Raw genomic sequence first — 21,619 nt, 5'->3', positions numbered from 1 at the left:
CCTTAACCTGTATATTATAATCCTAAGAATATACTCATATTTATAGCATTTATTTATATTTATAGCATCCCATTAATCCATCCATATATACCCAATAAATCACTTTTTTTTAGTCTACATCTGCACATTTTGTAATCACTTGTACATAGCACAGATTCTTACACTTTCTGCTTATTGCACTTCTGGTGAGATGCCAAACCTCATTTCGTTACTCTATACTTGGAAGAAAAGTTGAATCTCTCATCTCATCTCATTTCCTCCTCATTGCATTCCTCACTGTCGTGCGATTTGCTTCCACAATTGGGATTTTATTTTGAAAAGGCAAAACCGGAAATCATACATGTACTCTGTTCATCTTGACAAAAGCGGCGTGTGGAAAAATGTAATCCCTGTGCTACAATGGGGGAAACATCAACCCCTGTTGCATAGTGTTTAGAAAATGCTTTAAAAACACACACACACACACACACAACTTAAACCTCGTGGATTTATTAGCTGTGGGCTGACATTAGAATTCAGTCAGGACATTTTATTATTATTATTTTTTAATGAAATTAATGAATGAATGAATGTAGAACATCAATTAACAGCAGTCCGAGACAGGCAGAGTTAAACTGCTCCAGGGTTAGTTTTCTTATTATGTTCCTATTAGCCTACATCTCTGTACCGGGGCAGTAGTCTGCTCCCTGGTGACTGGTTGAGCCTGAGTGGGCGAGACACAGAGAGAGAGAGAGAGAGAGAGAGAGAGAGAGAGAGAGAGAGAGAGAGAGATCCTGTTGCCCATAAACCGCACCGTTACAGGCACTAAAGCTTCCTTCCATCATCTGTACCGGAGGAAGAAGAACCGAGCATCACTTCACTCTGTCGGCTCCCGGACTCCTGAGTGAATCATCTCCATCTCGTCAAAAACAAAACAAAAAAAAAACACTGCGGCACTTCCTCCTCCTCCTCCTCTTCTTCTTCTCCTTCTTCATCTTCTACGGGCTTTGGCTTCGGTTCTGACAGTGAGACGGGGTGCAAGAGGAGACCGGCTGTGAAAGTCCACTTGTGCTGCAGAACTCCCTCCACGCGCGTGTTTTTTTTTTCCAAGATGAGCGAGGTGAGTGTGTGTGTGTGTGTGTGTGTGTGTGTGAGTGTGTGTGTGTGTGTGTGTGTGTGTGTGTGTGAGAGGAAACACTCGGCGCAGCTTTACAGGCGCACAGTTATTGTGTGCACCTTTTTTTTTTCGTTTTTTCCACACTATTACAGGAAACGAGTCAACATCACGCACCTGTGCGGAATTAACCGTGACATATCTCTCTCCAACCAAGCATGCGCAGGCAGTTAGACCCCCTATATTTATTACTCTACCCCCCGCTCCCCCCCCCTCCTTTAAATTAAAAAAAAAAAAAACACCGCAACCGAGGTGCAGTTAAAGCGAGAACAAAATGTTTCAGCGCAGTGCTCTTCACTTCTTGTTGGCATTGCTCCCAAGTCTGACAGAAACACCGCAATGAGAGACAGCAGCAGCAGCAGTGACACCAGCTCACATCGCCAGCGGGCACTGTGAAACATCTGGTGGAGTGGAGCATGAGGGTTTCCCCAACGTACGGTCCGGGGACCTCCGAGGGGCCTCGTCGGCGCTATGCAGGGTCCATAATATCGAGATTTAGTCTAAAAAAAAAAATGACATTCTGACTCATTAGGATTGCACAGATTGGTCCTCTTGCACAAGGCAAAGGCAGAGTAGTACAGTTACATGTTGTGATGTTTTCCCTCTGCAGTGTAAAGAAGGGTTGCTCTACATTAATCATGCAGTATATATGAAGGACTTTATTGCCTGCAGAAGTGGGCCCACAGCGTGCAGCCTTTAAAAAGTGGCTGCATGTGCATGTTTTTTTTTTTCCTTTGCATATCAAAGTAGATTTTATTTTCCTTTAATGGACAAGGGGCTCGATGCTGCAGGCGTCAGCGCTAATGGTGGGAGACTTGGCGGGTGTGTGGTCATGTATGAGTGCGGTATGTGTAGTCTGCATTATTTGTGCCAAACTGATTTTTTGAACATTTTGATACGAGGTTGTCGAAAAGTTTATTTTTTTATTATTTTTTTCTGCTCTACACTTCTTAGATTTGTGAGAATAGATCGTCTTTTTTTTTTGTGCGTGTGTGTGTTGTGATGTGGAGCTGAAAGTTGTGCTGAAAAAATAAAACACAAAATGTGGGGTCTAAATCTGCCTTGCGGGACTAATGTAGATCAGTGTCTGCTTAAGCTCTCTGTCTGAGCTTTATTACTCCTGGGTCATAATCCTGTGGTTTAACCTGCGAGTTGACCCTAAGCCCGCTTTTACAATGAACAAGAGAGGAATAATGTATTAGGCCTGTGTGGTCATCATGGGCTGTAATGGGAGGTGTCTTTACATTGGCAGATGGGTGTAGATTAAAAAGAAAGATACAGTAACCATGTTATGTAATCTCGTCAGGAGGAGAGAGACGACTGCAGCTCGATCAATCAATCCCACATCGATAAAAATAACATCAGGGAGGTCCCCTCGGAGTGATTATTTTCACTTCTCTTTCACAGAAGTAGAGCATTGCTCCGCTGGGACCGCTCGCTCGCTCGCTCGCTCTGTGTCCCGCGCTGTGTTTCCACGATCTACACCGCTCCACTCCCTCCCTCCTCCTCGGCCCTGGGCAGACGGGGAAGTGTCAGAGAGTCTTGTGATACGTAGCAGATGATGCCACTGCTGCACATGGGAGACTGGAAAGTGTAAACACAAAGCGTGATGGATGAGAGAACAAATGCTCGGCACTTCTGTGAAAACACAAAAATTCACTGTGCTTTTCGAAGGCCTGAGTGGCCCCCCGAGCTGAAATTTAAGCGCAATGCCAACGACTCTCCTTCAGCGTGCCTTCACTGTAAGAAGTCAATAATTCAGTTATAGAACTTACATCTCTACAACTTGTAACTAAATGTTAAAAAAAGAAAATACTTCCTGCATGAGTTTTCAAGTTATAATGGCCGTTAATTCACTCAAATTGATTTTCAAAAATGTCGACAGATTACCAAAAAAAAAGAGAAAATCAGTAAAAGAGAGAAACTTTTCAGAACGTTTTCTTCTTTCTTTTTGTTCCCCTTGATAGTAAATTGACAAATTTGGGGATTTTGAGCTACCTGCATGGAAAATCAAGCTATTTGGAGACATATGCTTGGGCTATAAGTAACAGGCATTATTTTGGGAGCGTTTTATGATGTAATGATTCTTCAGTTGGTCGAGATAGGAATAAACAGATTATTTGACCGAAAAATCATTAGTGCCTTAGTAAAATCCATCCTTTGAGTTAGTTTGTTGCTTATAAATGACTCATTTCAAAAGCAAGAACCTGGGAGTCCACGTCATCCTCTCGCCTCTATGTTTGGCCCTTAATGTTAAATATTTAATCCCATCTGAATGCAGCTCTCTGCTATATGGCTGCTGAAACGGGAGAGCATTTCTGAGTGTACGCGATGGTCATTCTCGCACGCCTGTAATCCCCTGACGAGCCTCCGTGCCATCCTACCTCGAACACACGCCATTTGGACGGATCCAAGCTGAACCCATGAACTCGCGCATTAGACCGGCAACCCCGTCCCAATGGATAGGGCACTAAGTGGAGTGTAAAATGCATTTGTTGGCTTCTGTTTCAGTTCTAAACCCAATTTAATCCAACATTAGATCATACAAACACACATGTGCATTAACAAATCTAACATGGACACAAAGTACTCGGAGACACAAAGTGCCGACCTTTTGAGAGGGAACAGGAAGTGATTCAGACGAGAGACGACGACCTTACAACCTGCCGACAAAAAGCTCGAATCAGATCATATCTCTGATTTTATCTGTAAAATGAAAAGCAAGTTATCCATCCGTTTATCTCTGAATCTGACAATTACTAAAATAGCACCAATATTTATTTTGACCCCCCAAAAAATCTATATGGACATAACCTGAAAATGTTCAAAACTGTCCATCTCACCTTGACAGGAGATGATTTTGAAAATTGGCTGAAGTGAAGGAGCAATAACACGGATTCAAATGGCAATTTTTGTGTCAGTAAACAAAAACATGCTGTACGATTTTCCTGAAAATGTCTCAGATCGTTGTAATATCACTATGAGAGTATTGGACTCTAGATGGGCTCTCTTAAAGGCATCAGGCTGTGTTGAGGGACTAATACCTACTTGTTTTAAAAAAAATAGCTAAAGCTAGGTTCTGGCTTTGCAAGTCGAAAGGAAATTAACAAAGAAGAATCGTTGGTAAGCAATGATGATGTGTATTTTCTAGAGCAGTAAAAGAAGCAAACACTAGAATTACTTACTTTCTATGAAACACATTAGAGATGCATCGATTGAGACCAATTCTGATACCAATATTGAAATTAACGATTTAGTCGATTGCTGATTTTGACACATTTTTTCCCATTACGTCTTGGTTATTCTTGGTGTCTATTTTTTTTTTTTATACAAACAACCTCATGTGATTTCATGAATCAAATTGTAGGCCAGCCTCTGGAAATGTCACCAGAACATGTTTGCATTAAACTGATGTGACATGTGGCGGCAGATAGCCTAATGCTCGTGTTTCCCGCCCTATGTGGAGAGGCTATCGTCCTCGTCGCTTTGGTTAAGAATTTAATCTGACCTCTGCCCTTTGCTTTATCTCATCCCCCACTCTCTCTTCTCTCCTCAGCTGTACGATCCAATAAAAGCAAAAATGATCCCATAAAAAAACTTTAAAATGGATGCAACAGGACAGATTCACATTGGCTCCTGATATTAACGTATGGCACATTATTTACACATTATATGATTTGATACGTTACGATACTATATGTTATGATACATTACGATATTATATGTTACGATAAGTTATGATACCATATGTTACGATACTATATGTTACGATACATTACTATACGTTATGATACTATATGTTATGATAAGTTACGTTACGATATTATATGTTACGATAAGTTATGATACCACACGTTACGATACTATATGTTACGATACATTACGTTACGATATTATATGTTACGATAAGTTATGATACCACACGTTACGATACTATATGTTACGATACATTACTATACGTTATGATACTATATGTTATGATAAGTTACGATACGTTACTATATGTTACAATACAATATGTTACGATACTTTACTACACTATATGTTACGATATGTAACTATACGTTACGATACAATATGTTATGATACTATATGTTACGATATGTAACTATACGTTACGATACAATATGTTATGATACTATATGTTACGATATGTAACTATACGTTACGATACAATATGTTATGATACTATATGTTACGATATGTAACTATACGTTCCGAAACTATATATTAAGATACTATACCATGTGTTACGATACGTTAAGATACCATACGTTACAATATCATACATTACGTTACGATACCATACACTTTATTGTCCCCTTGGATAATTTTGTCTTGGACTCAGCTGCTGCACACATTTATCTGCCCCCACAATAAATAAATGAATAAATAAAAACAATAGAAATAAACAAAAATACACACGTTCAAATTGCCTCTCTTCTTAGTTACTCTTTTAAGTGTTCCACAGTTAACAACAACATTTAAATTGCGTTTCTATTCATACAAGACGAAGCCGCTGTAGATGAGCTTGATAAGCACTTCCTTTCCTTTGAACTAGCAGCGGAAGATGAGTGTGTGTGTCATAACTCTGCAGCCTCTCTGCGAGCGACACACACTCGCTGTGAAGTCACTGAAGGCGATGAGCGATCACACTGCACCTTCCCCCTGCTTTGACAGACTGTCTCCTCCAGCTGAAATCTTGTCACCCACTGCCTCATTTCCTCCTTCTTTCTTTTCATGAGCTTCTATTCATACACCCCCCACCCACCCCCCACACTCTCACTCGCCCTCTTTCTGTTTGCTTTTTTTTTCTTCTTTTTTTTTTTCCTCCAAAGGCTCAACTGTATTCTCCTTAGCAACAGCAAGAGAGAAAGAGAGAGAGGGGGAGAAATCAGGCAGGGTATTAACACTTGCATGCGCACATCCGGGAGCTAACATCTGCACAGCGTGAGGCACAGAAGAAGTCAAAAAAAGAAAAAGAAAAAGAAAAACATAGAGAAGGGGGAGGGTGAAGGGGTTTTTTAATTTGCAGGAATATGAATGTAATATGCAGGGAATTAAACGAGGATGTTATGCAATTCATGTTTGGCACTGGTTCCACTTTTTGACAGCTGTTTGGTGGATTTTTCCCCCCTCTTATCCCGGCTCCCAAAAACAGAAAGCAAAATAACATTTTTTAATACTTAAAAAAAAATAAGGCCAGTAATCCGAAAGTGCCTTCATTTACAAGCACGCACACAAAGAGAAGGTAGCTCTCTCATTATGCTGGTAATTATCACTTAGCAGGCTTACCCCCCCTCACAAAAAGCCACCCTCTTCTTTCACAAGCTGGCAGGGGATAATTACCCAGGTCTGATGTGGCTCCGAGGCCAATCCGAAGCCAGCGAAGTAAAACCGAGAAAGCGCCAATCCTGGTTTCTCTTAGTCAATCTGTCTCTCTCCATCTGTCAGTCCTTTCCACTTTCTCCCTCCTCTCCCCCACCTTCCTCCTCCCTCTCACTACAGCATCTAGCATGTGTGGAAATCACTGGCTTTCCCCGTACTCCTTCATGGAGGTATAATCCTTTTATTTCTGTCTATAAATATATTTCTGCTGAGCTTTTAGAGGCTTTCTGCTTCTTTTTCTCCCCCTCCCCCCCCCACCCCATCTTTCCGACAGCAAGTGCAGCACTAAGCCCTGTGTGTGTGTGTGTTTGTGTGTAGCTTAAGAAATGTACCGAACGTGTGTTTTCAAAAGAGTTGAGTGGAGACAAGCACAAGCTAAGAAAAGGCAACCAGGGGAAGGAGGTGTTTTTTCTGTCAAATATGTTCTGCTGCCTGTCCCTGCATTGTTGCTTCTGCTTTATTAGGCGCTGTTTTTCTCTCTCTCTCTCTCTCGCTCCCTACCACCATCGCCACTCTTGCCCCCTTCTTTGGTCTTCCACCCAATCACCTGCCTCTTCCCCCCCCCCACGGCCGTGAACGCTCGGAGTGTTTATCCGATATCAAACACAGAAATGCGAATAAGCGAGTGTTTGATGACGGGCGATGCGTGCTTTGAATATCAATTGCACTTTACTTTGAAGATGTCAAAGCCATCGCTGAATTTCTCCTTCTTACCAGCAGTGCTTATTCTTAACGGGCACACAGATGTTTAGTGTTATTTTTCAAAATAAGACAACTGTAGAATAATTCTCTGAAAAACAGGATCTTGTGTTTGATAATTAATCTCAATTTTACTTATTGAATTGTCATGTCATTTTCTCAGAAGAAAAACAAACAATTAGCTGGTCCAAGTGCCTTAAAATCAAGGCACACCGCTTTTTTTTTTTTTTTGCATTTTAAGACGGTAAATTAAAAGTCTTTAGGTTTTGGATTCTTGTTTGGACTAAAGAAGTGATTTGATTCGGCTGTAGAGAAATTGGGATAAGTGCTACCTCTATTATTTACAGTGTTTCAACATTGAAACAGATATTTGTATCTCAATTTAAATAATATATACTGCAGGTTCTATAGATTCTGAAGCACTCTCTCATTGTATTTGATTCTATACTAAGTTCTCTCCCACGGCGCCGGCCATTATCCCCACGTACCCCCAGGAATCATAACCGCTCTTGAATCGCTCTCTTACAACACAGGCCCCACACCCACTGACTTTTATATAAAGCCATTAACTGGAATAGTGCTATTTTTAGCGGGCAGGTACAGAGAGCATTTCAGCTTGAAGAGATGGTTACGGCTCGAGTACGGAGGCTGAGGGTGGGGGGGGGTGGGGGGCTGAGCTGCTGGCTAGATGGAGGGAAAGGGCTCCAGTTTGAAAAAAACACAAGTGGTCAGAAAGTCAAAGGAAGCACATTGGTAGGTGTATGAGATTGGGTAAATGCAGCCAAATACTTTTTTTTTACACTATTGTTTGGTGATTAATTCCACACATTACTGTAAGTCCTTGTAAGCCACCTATGATGCCGATCTGCATCACTTTACACTTGGATTGAAAGGAGCGTTTATGTAAAGTGACCTAAAGCATCACTACACACACACAGGTTAAGCTCTTAAGTCCGAGGTCAGCAAAGCTTTAGAGACAACAGCACATTTAATAATACAATGCATTCATGGTAAGAGTTGTTACTGGATACTGGTATCCAATACCAAAAGCAGTATCTGTATCAGCCTCCAATAACGCCTAAAATGTGGTGTCAGGATCAGTTTCAGTAACAGTATCGCAGAATGCGCCAGTCAATGAACTGATTTGACCTTAAAAATAAACCGGTCGCAGGTACAAACTATGAATTAAAAATGGTCAATGCGAATTGCAATATGTACTTTGTTATGGGAGGGATAGTCAGTATTGGGAGCCGAGGAACCTATTGTTTTAATCTGGTGATGATGTAGCCTCAGGGAGAGTTGGGCAACTTTTTGGTACAACCATTTGTTAGCAGTAAAGGACATCGGCTAAGACTTCCTTTTCCAAGTATTGCAGTGTTTACAGTCTGACAAACAACTTTGAGAAGCAGTAATGGAGTTAAGAGATGACATCTAAGAGTGGCGTGTTAGTTAGTCTTGCAATCAGATGTATGTTGAAAGAGGTTCATTCAAGCTAAGTGGTCGTTGGTGATTGCTGATGGATTCTGGTGTTGCATTACGATGAACAGTGTAAGTCAAAAGCTAATGAGTGTTTTTTTTCCCGTTTACACTGAATTTTTTTATTCAATTGGTGTTAAAGAAAACATGAACAAAGCGATGTCAGATCCCATTGTTATCATGTGATGAAGATAGCCTCTGGGAGCGATGGACAACTCTTTGGTCGCTTCTGGTTCAACCAATGTGTAGTGATAAAAGGACTTCTGGCCAAGACTTCTTTTTCCATGTGCTGCCATTGTTTGCAGTCTGACTAGCAACTTGAGCTGCGAGAAGGGAGTAGAGATGACGTAAAACTCTATGCACATGGGATTAGTATTGCCTGGGGGAACTCTGGTAATTTTAGAATAACCCCCCCCCATGTCGGTGTTTGGTGTGACGTATTAGCACACAAGAGACAAAGTCAACCAGAGATCTCCAGGTAACACAAGTGACAATAGGGCTCAAGAATGGTTTTCTTGCTGTGATTTCAATACAATATATATTTCAAGAGAATATAAAAGCTAATTTGTTGTTTGATGATCACCAATGGATTCTGGTGTACTCCTGTATACAGCAACAACAGGCTGAAATACCAATGAACACTATACTTGGACTACTCAAGGAAAATGGAACACTTCCAACACAAAAAGTCATGTCACCTGCCTATAGATTATGCAGGTTAGTTATGCAGTTTGGTGAATAGATTTCATATACAGATTCAGGTTGAAAAGAAAAAAATGTACTGGAACATCTCCACTCGAGGTAAGACTTGCATCTCTGTCATATCTCAGAGTTTGTCACACTACAGATCAAGTCCAGCTGTGATTCTATTTACATCAGAGCATTACGTTCCTTAGAACCTACAGCCAATCAGAGTCCAATAGAATCCATAATTAAGTTTAAATTGCACCAGTTTACATAATAGAAATCCTGGCTGCAGAGAGCATCCAGAGCTGAACAGCTTGGTCCAGTTAATGTACAGTCAAAGCAGCTCCGAGCAGATGTTTTAACTTGTACAGTACCACATAGTCAGCGCGGACGCACGCACATCTGTCAACCCCGGCCGATCGCAGACCGTAAGTGGAGCGTCCTGAGAGCAAAGCTGAAGAGAGAGAAGCGGAGGAGGATGAGGAGAGTGATGGGGCATAGATGAGATGGAAACAACTACTGGGTGGGTGTAAAAAACTGAAGGGCGGAGTGCAAAAGAGGACAGAAGAGGAGATTTAAAAAAAGAGAGAAGAGCATGAGTCCGCCCAGGCTAAAAACATACGCACTCATAGAAACTATACGATGGATGAAATCATCCCTCTGGATGGCAAATGTTATGCAAGGGAAGAGAAAAGAGACAGGGATACAAAAAGTGCTAATATCAAGCAACAGCCTTCTTCCAGGTTGTTTGCAAAGGCAACTATTGCAAACCGTTTCGCTAGTTAGCACCTCTATGGAATTCATCAATCTTGCAGGCTATATTTCCCATTGCATATAGAAATATTGTCTTTAAGATATCTCAGAGTTTTTAACTGTACCATTGGTGATGCATACCAGACATTCATCATGATGGCATTCAACTCCACAATGACTGGCTAAAGAAACATTGGACCAAATATTCAACTGCTTTGCATGGACTAAAACTATCAGTGAAATGTGATCTCTGCAGAATAAGTAGTTCAAAAAGTGTCACATTTAATTATACTGTAGCTATTTTGAGGTTGAAGAACGCTGTCGGACATTTTTGTAGCATGTAAGCTAGGAGCCCCTGGGTGGGTGTTTATTGTGGCAGAATTTGACTGACATCTGATCAGCTCGGGGACAAGCTGTCAACTTCCTTAATGTGCTACTGACTGGAGTATGTTATTACTGTACAGACTAGGACCAGTGGTACAAGTCTATTTTCATTCTTATTACAAGCCCAGAAAGCTTTCACTCATTAGCATCTTTAGTCATGTAGCAGCTAGCATTTCTATCAGTGTTGTTAGTTGAAGCTAGTTAGCCTAGCTTGCTAATACTTATTTGATGTAGCTTTTATTCATTTATCTTTTTTAACACGTTAGGGTGCCATTTCAAACTTCTATATTATTTTTTCCCCCCTACAAGATACAAAGAAGGGGTGTTTTAGCTTGCCCAGTTTGGGACCTCAAATCTTGATGTCTCAGCATTGGCATTTTGTTTCAAGTTGTAGGAAGTTATTGGCATAGATTAACAATTCTCATCGGTCCTGTTCCAACATTTGTCAAACGCTCTTTTCACCAAGTTGCTTTGGTCAGGCCAACTGAATGTACAGGCTAGTGTAACGCTAACACGCTAATCCATTTGTCAAACTACAGCTTTTATGGTATCTCGACTAAAGAATGATTAGAAGTGGGACTTTATGACTCAAGCAATTTATGCTATTAACTGACCGACACAAAATGATCAACAATTTTACTCATTTCAGCCCCTCAATTATAAATAACATTACTTTTGGTTTTTGTAGGGCCAAATTTTGAATTCGGAAGACTGAAGATTTGTCAATTTGGGAGCTTGAAAGCTCAAATAAATAAGTTAAATGTTTAATTGCCAATGATTTTATGATTGGTAAAGAAATAATTGCAGATGCAGCCCAAAAGCAGATAAACAAACGGATGTGTTAGATCGTTTGGGTTCATCATTTTGACCCCATTTCATTACCCAAAAGCACCACAACATCCTCCATGGTTATTTTTATTCTCTACACAACACCCAGTAACAGCGGACTGGTTTTGATTTTGATCATCTGTGACGATCGCAGGCAGCTTTCTAGGACATTATATAACTAATCAAATATTTATTACGTTTACTCCATGAGGATTCAGCTTTGATATCTGGGGGGGGGGGGAGGCTTGAAAAAGGAAGGGACAAAGAAATGTGACAGAAGTGTGAGGAAAACAGCTCAGAGAGGTGTACACCCCTGAGGGAAACCTTGTTGTAAATGAAGTGCATCGCATTGTGAGAGAGAAGAAAAAGTGTCAGGGGAAGGGGGGGGGCAGCATGTGTTTCTTTCTTGTGTATATGTGTGTACAGTACGAGCATGTGCGCGTGTGCGTCCATCTGGACTCAATTTATGCCAGCCGAGTGTTTTTCTGAATAGACCGTGTATGTTCCAATCTTTCTCACTGAGCCAGTCTCCCAAGCTTTTTTTTTTTTTTTTATCACCCTCTTGCTAAAATGCATGTCTCTTTCTCTCTATCTTCCCTCCCTCTCCCCTCCATATGTGTCTTTCTCCCTCTCTATCACCTTCAGCGGCTCCCCAGGGCAGGCTGTTAAATGCTGCAATCTGTCTCTGTCTCCCATCCTTACCCTTCCTCCCTCCCTCCCTCTTCTTCCCTTCCACTCTTTTCTCTCAGCCTTTTCTCCGAGGCTCGCTGCTCATGAATCAGAGCGCTAACTACTACATGTAAAAGAGGGAAATCCCTGACTAAAAGCAGAGGAGGGGGGGTGATAAGAACATATCTCCAGGGGGGGTTCAAGCCAGCGAGTCAATTGTGATTAAGAAGGTGGAAGCAGGAAGGACAAGAGATGAGGCTGAAAGGATGGGACAAAAGGATAGATAGACAATAGGGGGATTCTAATTTTTAAGTGATTTTTTTGCCAATTTGGAAAGGCGAATATCTGGCCCCATTTCTATAGCAGAAAAAACTTCTTGCAAGTAGAAAAGAGCTGAAATTGACACAAATGAGGCCGACGCTATTACAGTCACTTTCTCACAGGAAGCTGCTCTGGACAGTAACATTAATCTCCTGTCGATCACAGAGCGGCTTCACTGGAGCAAAAGCGGGTTAAGTGCCCCTTCGAAACTAATGCCGGCGAGAGGGGAAAGTGGTTCTTGCACGCCATTCTCAAACAGAATACCTCAGAAGGTCCAAAAACACAGACCTGACGACCTTACCCTCAAAGTCAAAATGCAGGTTGCTTTTTTTAACCCCTCGGAGGTTTAGTTTGTGTTTTGAAGAGGAAGTGAACCGACGGCCACTGTGAATTGAACACTAACTGAAAAGACAAGCGTGGGGGTGGGGGGGTGGCTGGCTGCCAAGGGGACGGTAATTGAAGCAGAGATATGGAAAGAGATTGCTTTAATTTGGAGATAATGGGGGAATTCTGTATTTACTCTTTGGAAAAACAACCACACTGGTTTTTTAATCTGGCAAAGATTTATCCACATTTAATCAAGCAGAAAATGTTCCGTGACAAAATGTGCCAAAAGTAGGTAGTTTTCGAAGCTTCGGTTGGAAACGAGCATTGGTTTTGGTTAGTTTTGCTTGTGGTGACATAGACAACAGTGTAAAAATCTCTATTCTTTACTTCTTATTTAACCACAAGAGCTATGTTGATTATTTGTGCTACAGCTAATATTAAAATCTGATTGGATAATATACAGTTTTTAAAAAAGCTCAGTGTTTGTTGGCCCTCTGTTCCATTGAAAAAGAAGATAATCACTGTATCCAATGTATCGGTAAGTTAAATCTATTAGTACCTCGACCATATAAAGAAATAACAAGGCTGCCCAGATCTGGACGCTCCAACACAGCCAATAACCAAATTAACTTGGCCATTACTCAGTGTTTGTTGGCCTTCCGTTTCATTGAAAAAGAAAAATAATCACTGTTATAGATAATGACGGTTTCACATATATATTGGTACCTTGACCATATAAATAAATTCCAAGGCTATTCTGATATTGGTGCTCCAACACTGCCAATAACCAAATTTACTTGGCCATTACTCTGTGTTTGTTGGCCTTCCGTTCCAACAATATCTATTGGTGCCTCGAACATATAAATAAATAACAAGGCTGTCCAGATTTGGACGCTCCAACACTGCCAATACCCGTTCTGTTTGCCTGACAAACAATATTATTTAGGACAGCGTCTCCACTGTACACCACCTCATCTACCTAAAGCTCTTTTTATTACTACCTTCATGGTTAAGCAATGTCTAAAAGGTCAAAATGTAAAATTTCTTAAAGGCCATGAGCACGCCTTACTTCCAGCTGACCTGGTTTGGTGTCTGTTTTTGCAGATGTCAGAAGAAGATTTGCTGTGCTAACTTTTTCATTCAGTGTCCCACAGTTTATTTTGTAGCGAGGAAAGATAGACCACATCTCAAGTATACAAAGTTAAGTTGCCATGACCAGTTTAAGTTTTTGTACCACCTGCAATACAAAATTAAAGCGCTTGTTGACAATGTACCTTATTAAATCAGCTGTTGTACCCTTTGGCAGTTGTTTTAAGGTGTCTTTTGGACTAAAGATTAAGTGCTTTTTAAATAACTATTAGTAGACTTAAGCGTCTGTTTTAAGGTACCTTATTTGTTTTCAGCCCTTCAGGCAAGAAAGTCTTTCTAGCACATGGTTAACGTTAAACTGTTGCAGATGTGTTAGGCAAAAAACGCTACTTAACCATGAAAACATCTCAAATTACAGTGTTTAATAATCATTCTGCTTCTCATTATCTTTCTTTAACCCATCTATCATCACTTGGGCTTGAATTCCTATTAACTCCTTTATTCACCAGTCAACTATGCGTCAGTGTTTACGGTATTATACTGTAAATGAAAATAAAGCTCCTCACTTATGCTAAAGGTAAAAACTCTGAGAGGGAATCTGAGGAGAGGGTAAACAAGACGATGATGATGATGAAAATGATCCCTGACAGCCCTGATAGGTGTATTATGTCGAGCATTAATTCTGAGCCACTTAATCAGGTTTGAACAATTTGAATTTATTTTCCGGGATCTCATCGAATGAAATTGTTTGTCATCCGCTGCCAAAAACTAGACATGGACCGTGTAATGGCACAAAAGAAAAGGCTCAATCACTTCAATTAAATTTAAAAAAAAAAAACACACTCAAAACAGGTCTGGGACAATTTGTACCCTGAATGAAGGCATATCCAATTTGTCGTGTGTCTGTGCGTCTTTTTTTCCATGCGCCATCTTCATTTTCTTCCACACCTTCACCTATGATTTTGGATTTTTTTATCCCTGTGTTTGTCAAGGCCAAATTCAGTCCAATCCCTCTCTGCCTCTCTCCCAGCTTAGCAGACTCACTGTCGAGAGTGAATCCTTTCTGAGCAAAAGCCTGTTTTAATGCCTCTTTCACTGAAAGCTGCTGCACTTCTCACTGTGTGATGTGTACTAATACTGAACATACAGCCTCCCTCTTCCTCTCTGCAGTGTTTTCACCCTCTTGCTGCAGAAAAACACTCACTCATATCTCTGCGGTCTTTCTCTCTTACCTCTCCCGTGTCTCTCCAGTTCTCTCTCTCTCTTCTTTTTTTTCAATACACACCTTGTTCTCGCCATCTCTCTTTCTGTAGCACCTCGGCTGCTTATTTTCCTGTTTGCAAACTGCTGGCTTTGATGGTTCACAATGACTGCAGTGATGCAGTATTCACTTATTTTGCTGGCTCTCCCTCAAATATGGCTGTAAACAAATACACATAAAAATGAACTGCAATTGCTTTTATAAAAATATTTGCCTGCCAGATCCGTGGTTGGGTTAGAGTTGGGTTTTTGGCAAAGTCACGTTAGCTAACAGCTAGCTTTTTAACAGTCTGGGATACTGGCAATGAAGAATGCAAAGAAAATGGCAAGTACCCAAGCCAATGCATCCAATATTGGTACAAGTTTGCTCAAAAAATTGAGCTTTTACCATTAAAAAAAGGAACATTTATCAAATCAGTATGGTTCTGAACTTTATTGACACTATTGATATATTATGGCTGCCACCAACACCCATTGTTTTAGAGCCACAAAGAAAAACTGATTTCAAGTCATTTATCACATGACAATAACAAAGTACACGAGTGCATTGAGGGGCTGCAGTGGTTGACTGGCGAACAGTCCAGGGTGTACCCGGCCTCTCGCCCAATGACAGCGGGGATCGGCTTGAGCCCCCCACGAACCCAAATGGGAAAAGCGGTAAAGATAATGGATGGATGAATGAGTACATGGTCATTAGCACATGGAGTTGACTTTAGAAACTCTATGATTGACTGCAGTCATCTAAACTTACCAAACATCATGGATGTTAATTCAGCCTTTGGTTATGTGCTGGATCTCATCACAGACAGGGAGAGAGTTTCACTTCCATCGCTAATTAGCGCGGCTATTTGACTTACGGGTAGACCAGATGCTGCCAGCCTTTTGCAGAAACCAAAAATCTTGAGGCTTGAGTCTACAAATATATATTTGTGTTGAGTTTAACCACTGTATGTTCTAGAATATGATCAAATAACTAGTAAACAATTATTTATATGTTTTGTTGTTGAGGTCATTACTTACTACTATTGAGCAGTGAAGCCTACATAACACACTGGTGCTGAATAGTGATATCTTTATTGATAGCAACAAAAACTAAAAGTTGTGTTAAGTCTTGTCTGTTTTAAAAAAAAAATCATGTTCAGACAGAGGGCTACAGAATGCTGATGTTCACAACTCCACACTTTAGCTGCTTAAGCTAACGCATTAGCGTCACAGACGGACAGGAAGAGCTGCTTTACATTCCCAAATCCTGAAGGTCCTGATTCAGAGCTTAATGTAGGCTTAAAAAGTGATGATATAATGTGCTTTAAAGTTTAAGAGTGGTTTCTAATAACCATCACAAGCTGTGAGTCATTTACACTCGTGTGCTACCGAGCTAACTGCTAGCTAGCTGCCTGAAACTGACATGAGGAGGTGACTTGGCTTATTTGCAGAAAGACTCACATCTCTGTTGTCACTACTTTTTCTATAACAGTATTAAATTAATGCAGAGATGGTGTTAACAAAAACAAAATTTAAGTGATTATAAGAGATAATGCCATTAATATAGCAAATCAACCAGACCCCTGCTCATACAATGTAGGCTAATTAGCATCCGCTACAGATATTGTATTTTCATTGTCATTACTGGAAGAAAAAAAAATGTGATGAATTTCCTAATGTTTCTTTGCTTTCTGGATTGCCTTTGCTAATTACTTTGAAATTATGGGAAACTAACAGTCGCATTGTTAATGCTATTAGCAAGTACATGAAAAAACAAGCTAACCCTCAGTAACTTGTACGTATTTTAGGACAGCACACCAAAATCTTAAATATCCACTTCATGTATTTTTTGCCGAAGATTATTCGGGTAAAGCCCTTCTTCAGAGGCTTCAGGGAAACAAACTCAGACTGACTGTTCACTCGCAGGTAGCACATATTATGCTATTAGCAACAAATGTCTCAAGGCTAACAGCCAAAGTAGGCTACCTATCCCTAAAAAGGTCTATTATAGCGTTCAAAATACCTAACTTTCATCTTTTCCAGCTCCATAAGACACATCCATTTTTATTATAGCTGATAAGAGTTAGAAATATTCTATAAAAAAGTCAGTTTTGCTATTGAATAACATTGCTCTTCGTGTTCTCTCCTGCGTTTTCTCGTGTTGTTCCGCCTCTTACTCTGCCTCCTTTCCTGTCATTTTCGTTTCTTCACTCCATGCTCTCTCTGTCTTTCCCTCCTTTCCCTCACCCCCCTTTCCCCTCTCTCTGTAAGACCTCCAGTTTCTGTCCTTCTCCAACCAAACACAAACTGTATATACACTCTCAGTCGCCGAGCATTCATCTTCTTTCGTGTCTGGGTTTTGCGCGTGGGCCCCCGAATTGGCCGTTGACCCCGTGGTTCTCTTTTTGCACGTGTGCACACGCACTTAAATCACACACATCATGCTTTCAGACTGCATGACCCCGGTAAAAACACCCACACAAATCAACACATCAGCACACACATGCACTCATGCATGCTCGCAGACTTAGGTACACACACACACATAGACACTTGCTGGGTTATTGGCAGGCCCGGAGTGACAAGGCTCTCCTCAACCACCCATCCACGCTCTGCTGGAGATCTTGTTATGCATGGGCCATTTGCTACGTGGATCATAAAGTGCAATAAGGACAGAGTTGAGCAGGGATAGATGCTCATAAACGCACACATGGACGTGCACAGGGGGGGTTTTCTCCATCTGACATGATATTGCATAATCACAGAATCTGTCTGAATCTCTCTCACCCTCTCTGTCCGTGTCCCGCTCTGTCACTTTCCTTCACTCTCTCCCCCCTGTATCACTGACTCACAATGTCTGCGAGAGTTACACTAATAGTGTGGTGGCAGAAAGGCAACGAAAGCTTTCAGGGCGGAAGGAGGAAGTTGAAAGAAAAAAGAAAAAAAAGGAAAGACAAGCAAGAGGGAGCAGAGAGAAGCTGTTAAGAGTACGACAACTAATGGTCGGACTAAAAATAACTTGTCTAACAAGGGAAGCAAGTGAAGTGAAAAAAAGAAAAAGTGTTTAAGTAATAAAAGAGAGCGGCTGGGCGGAGAGTGTAAACTCTGGTTCACGTCTACTACTCGAAAAAATAAACATTATGTAAAGGGAAGTAAATCCTCATTATACAAACAACACAAAGAAAACACAGTGCAATGATATAAGTGTTAAAGAGACACCTATAGGAAGGTGACATTGTATAGAACAATGTTTGAAGTGTTATTGCTTTTTTGGCAGCAGAAGAAACTGTGAACAGACCAGATCTTCCTATAAAATGAAATGTACAATGCTAAAGCTTTCAGAAACATGTATTTACACATCCAGCTATCACAGAAAAACCAAGCAGCAACCAGAAGTTAAAAAATAAAAAGCCAATGTAGAGGGGCAAAACAATTGCAGTTCTCTGAGTGTCCACTTGAGGCAGGTTGCAAAAGTCAAGGAATCCCCATTGGGTCCCATATTGAAAAGCCCATTTTAAACAGCTGGAAAACACATGATTCCAGCCTTTTACAAAAAACAGTTTTGGTCTGAAAAACTAATTTCTTTACACCTTTACACATAAAACCTGCATGGGGGTTGAAAAATGGGTCAAAGGTTTACATGTGAGTTCATTGTACTGTCGCTGTTTGCAGAATGCTTAAAGGCTTTATATGCAATTTTTTGAGCAGTAGATGTCGCTTTGAGCACCAGACTGAAATCAAAACAACTCACGCTGCATTGTTGTGTTAGCATGCTAATGCTAGCGATCTTTATTATGTTCATATCTTCACACTGCATGTAAATTTATCCGAAATGAGCGTGATCTAGAAACACAGTTAAACAGTGAGTCTTATTTTCTCTAGTCCCTCAATTAAATAACTTTTATACGCAAGGGGATGAACTGGCCGGCCATCCGAGCGATGTAAACAAACTGAGGATAGGACTCGGAAAACTTGGAAAACATCACAGACAGTGGTACTCGGGTGTTACACCCATTGTAGACAGTCATGACTCACAGAGTTATTTTCAGAGGATATACTTGATTTCTATTACATTTAAGTGTGAAAAATCACATATAAAGCCTTTAAGGCTCGCCTCAGCTCCACCTCTTTTCCTGTTACTAGATTGAGGGAAAGTTAGAATGCGATAGCATTTCCAAAATTGCGACCACAATCCTTCTGCTTCAAAACGCCCCTTCAGAAACCAACCGGTGACGTCACTGAGATAATTTCCATGTTTTAAATAGTCTATGAGAGCAACATATGGAATAGTGTCTTTAGCAACCTAATAAATACATACAATCTGTTATGCATGCTACTTTTAGCTCTAATGTTGGTCTCCACCATCTGTTGCCAAGTAACTTTCTGGGAGACTTTAAATGAGCTGTTATATTGTTGTGGTTGAAGGCAGGCTTTGGGTTGTTTCTTGCCTGCTAACAGAGGCCTTTCTTGGTTTGTTTAGTTCTTTTTTCTGGTCTCTGAACAAGTTTTCTTTGGGTTCTCCAAAAATATGAAAGTAAGGCGATAGTTGATTTTAAGTTGCTTGTAGGTTTGGATATGTAAGCCCTGTTACTGACTGGTGACCTGTCCAGAGTCAACCTTGTCTCTTGCCCAGTGCTAGCCGGGACCTGCTCCAGCTCCCCAGGAGGATAAGCGGTGTAGCAAATGGATGAAGGGATAACCAGCCAAGACACACACACACACACACACACACACACACACACACGAGATCCCAAAGAGGAAGTGAGACAGATGGCTTAAGAGAAAATTGGATCTTATTGAGACAGAAAAACAGAAAGGGAAAAACAGATGAAAGATGCTAAAATTAGATCACTTGTCATCCGGAGAAGACGGAGCTGTTAGCCACAGTTCACCCCTGCCTTGTTCTGTTTTTCTTTGCTGACAGTAAACTCGTGGCAAATGTGGCGTATGACAGGACGTAGGAGAACCTGGCTTACACACGTTGAGCCTTCTGTGATTCAGCTCAGGGAATGTGTCATGTTGAATCGCTCGCAGTCATTTTGCACAGTTGCAAAAAAGACACCGTACAGTTTTTCAGCGTGGATCCAGTCTGCCAGCGAGTGTTGTTTTCAATCAGGCCGTGCTCTTTGGCAGAATTCTGCAGAGATGAGTACAAATTTATCCACAGTGAGTGTGGGAGCAGCCACATTTATTAATAAAAGCCTGACACATGAACTGCCCAATTATAACCCCAAAACACTCCAAATTAGCAAGCAGGAAGCTGCATGATGCCGTGGTTATGCATACCCCTTATTACACAACATGCTTTATGTAAGTATGAGTGTTTATGTGTAGACGTGTGCACAGAAATAACATCTTCAATGAAGATGCATGTCTATCCCAAAGTATGTGGGGGAAGAACTTTCAAACAATTTATCTCAAGTATGGAACGTAAATGTTTGCAGTAATATGACCATATCATGTAGATGGTTACCAATCATGTTACTCAAGGCGTTGTTCTTTCTCCTCTACAGATCGCATCAACTAACTCTGCTAACAGCAGCCAGACGACTGCAGTCGACAACAAAGGTATGTCTGAGTTTTTGAACCTTTTCTGTTATGATGTTCACGTTGGACTGTGATAGAAACAGATTCCTCTACTGGACATTTTCTTTTCCACCAATATGGAAACCAAATCCAAAAATGTAGTTACTGAATTCTGCAACTTTCCAGACAACTCTTGGACATCTTCATTCATTACAAATAGAGATGGTATTCAGCCTAATCATCACATTTATCCAACCATAAGAGAGTAGCCTGTCATTGCCAGACCAACTCACTAATGAAAAACCAGTATCTGACATATCAGATCATTTTCAATTAAAAAATGGTGTTATAATATCAATTGGCGCAACATCAAATATTACAATGAAATGTTTGCTGGAGTGGTAAGCTGCTGACTTGGTAGCTAGTTCCAATATCAGATTCTTATAGCTTCTTCATATACAGATTATGTTGTTGTTTTTCAACCAAATTGTCTCAATGGCTCTTAAACTTGAAAATAACAGATGAATGGTTGTAATTGGCCTGGCCTGACTTGAGTTGGATGGAAATCTGTCTGAATAAAGCACAAGTTTTCAGATCTGTTTTGATCCCAGGCTCAAAGGGAGTTCTTGCTTTTGATTGGTAGTACATTACATAAGTCAATGCTCTAGAGATTGCTCCCATCACTGTATGAGATATAGACTTGTCAGTGGAATTCGAAACATCAATCTTGAGACAAAATCGCCCAGTGGAAACAATCCTTGAGAGGCACATTGTCGAACCGTCTCTCTTCCTCAATCTTCTGCACTTCCCCCTGTTTGTCTCTTTCTCTTTCTTTCTTTGTCCTGCTCTGACTCCCCGAGCCTCCACAACACAAGAAACTTGACATTCTGTGTTTATGGAGGTCAGACGGCAGATTTTTTCCATGAGCAAAGCAACCAAGAGAAGGCAGCTTTTTGGCAGGATTTGCCAGCCTGTCAGCCAGCAAAAAGTTGGCTGCCGCCTAACTTTTGTGCAACGTTGCTCATCAATAACCCATTTCAGCACTGCAGAATTTACCATCTATCAATGCGCCACCAG

General features: G+C 40.8%; 1 long non-coding RNA gene across 1 annotated transcript; it reads left to right on the top strand.

Moving 5' to 3' along the window:
• The first annotated feature begins 550 nt into the window (after positions 1–550).
• LOC136177343 (uncharacterized) lies at positions 551–21,492 on the top strand. The gene is made up of 3 exons (XR_010664976.1): positions 551–1,099; positions 20,530–20,584; positions 21,483–21,492. It is a non-coding gene; the product is annotated as an uncharacterized lncRNA (long non-coding RNA).
• Positions 21,493–21,619: the final 127 nt, after the last annotated feature.

This window comes from Labrus bergylta, chromosome 22 (assembly GCF_963930695.1).
Source record: "Labrus bergylta chromosome 22, fLabBer1.1, whole genome shotgun sequence".
NCBI lineage: Eukaryota > Metazoa > Chordata > Actinopteri > Labriformes > Labridae > Labrus > Labrus bergylta.
The sequence above is the reverse complement of the archived record's forward strand: the minus strand, read 5'-3'. Positions and strand labels throughout refer to the sequence as shown.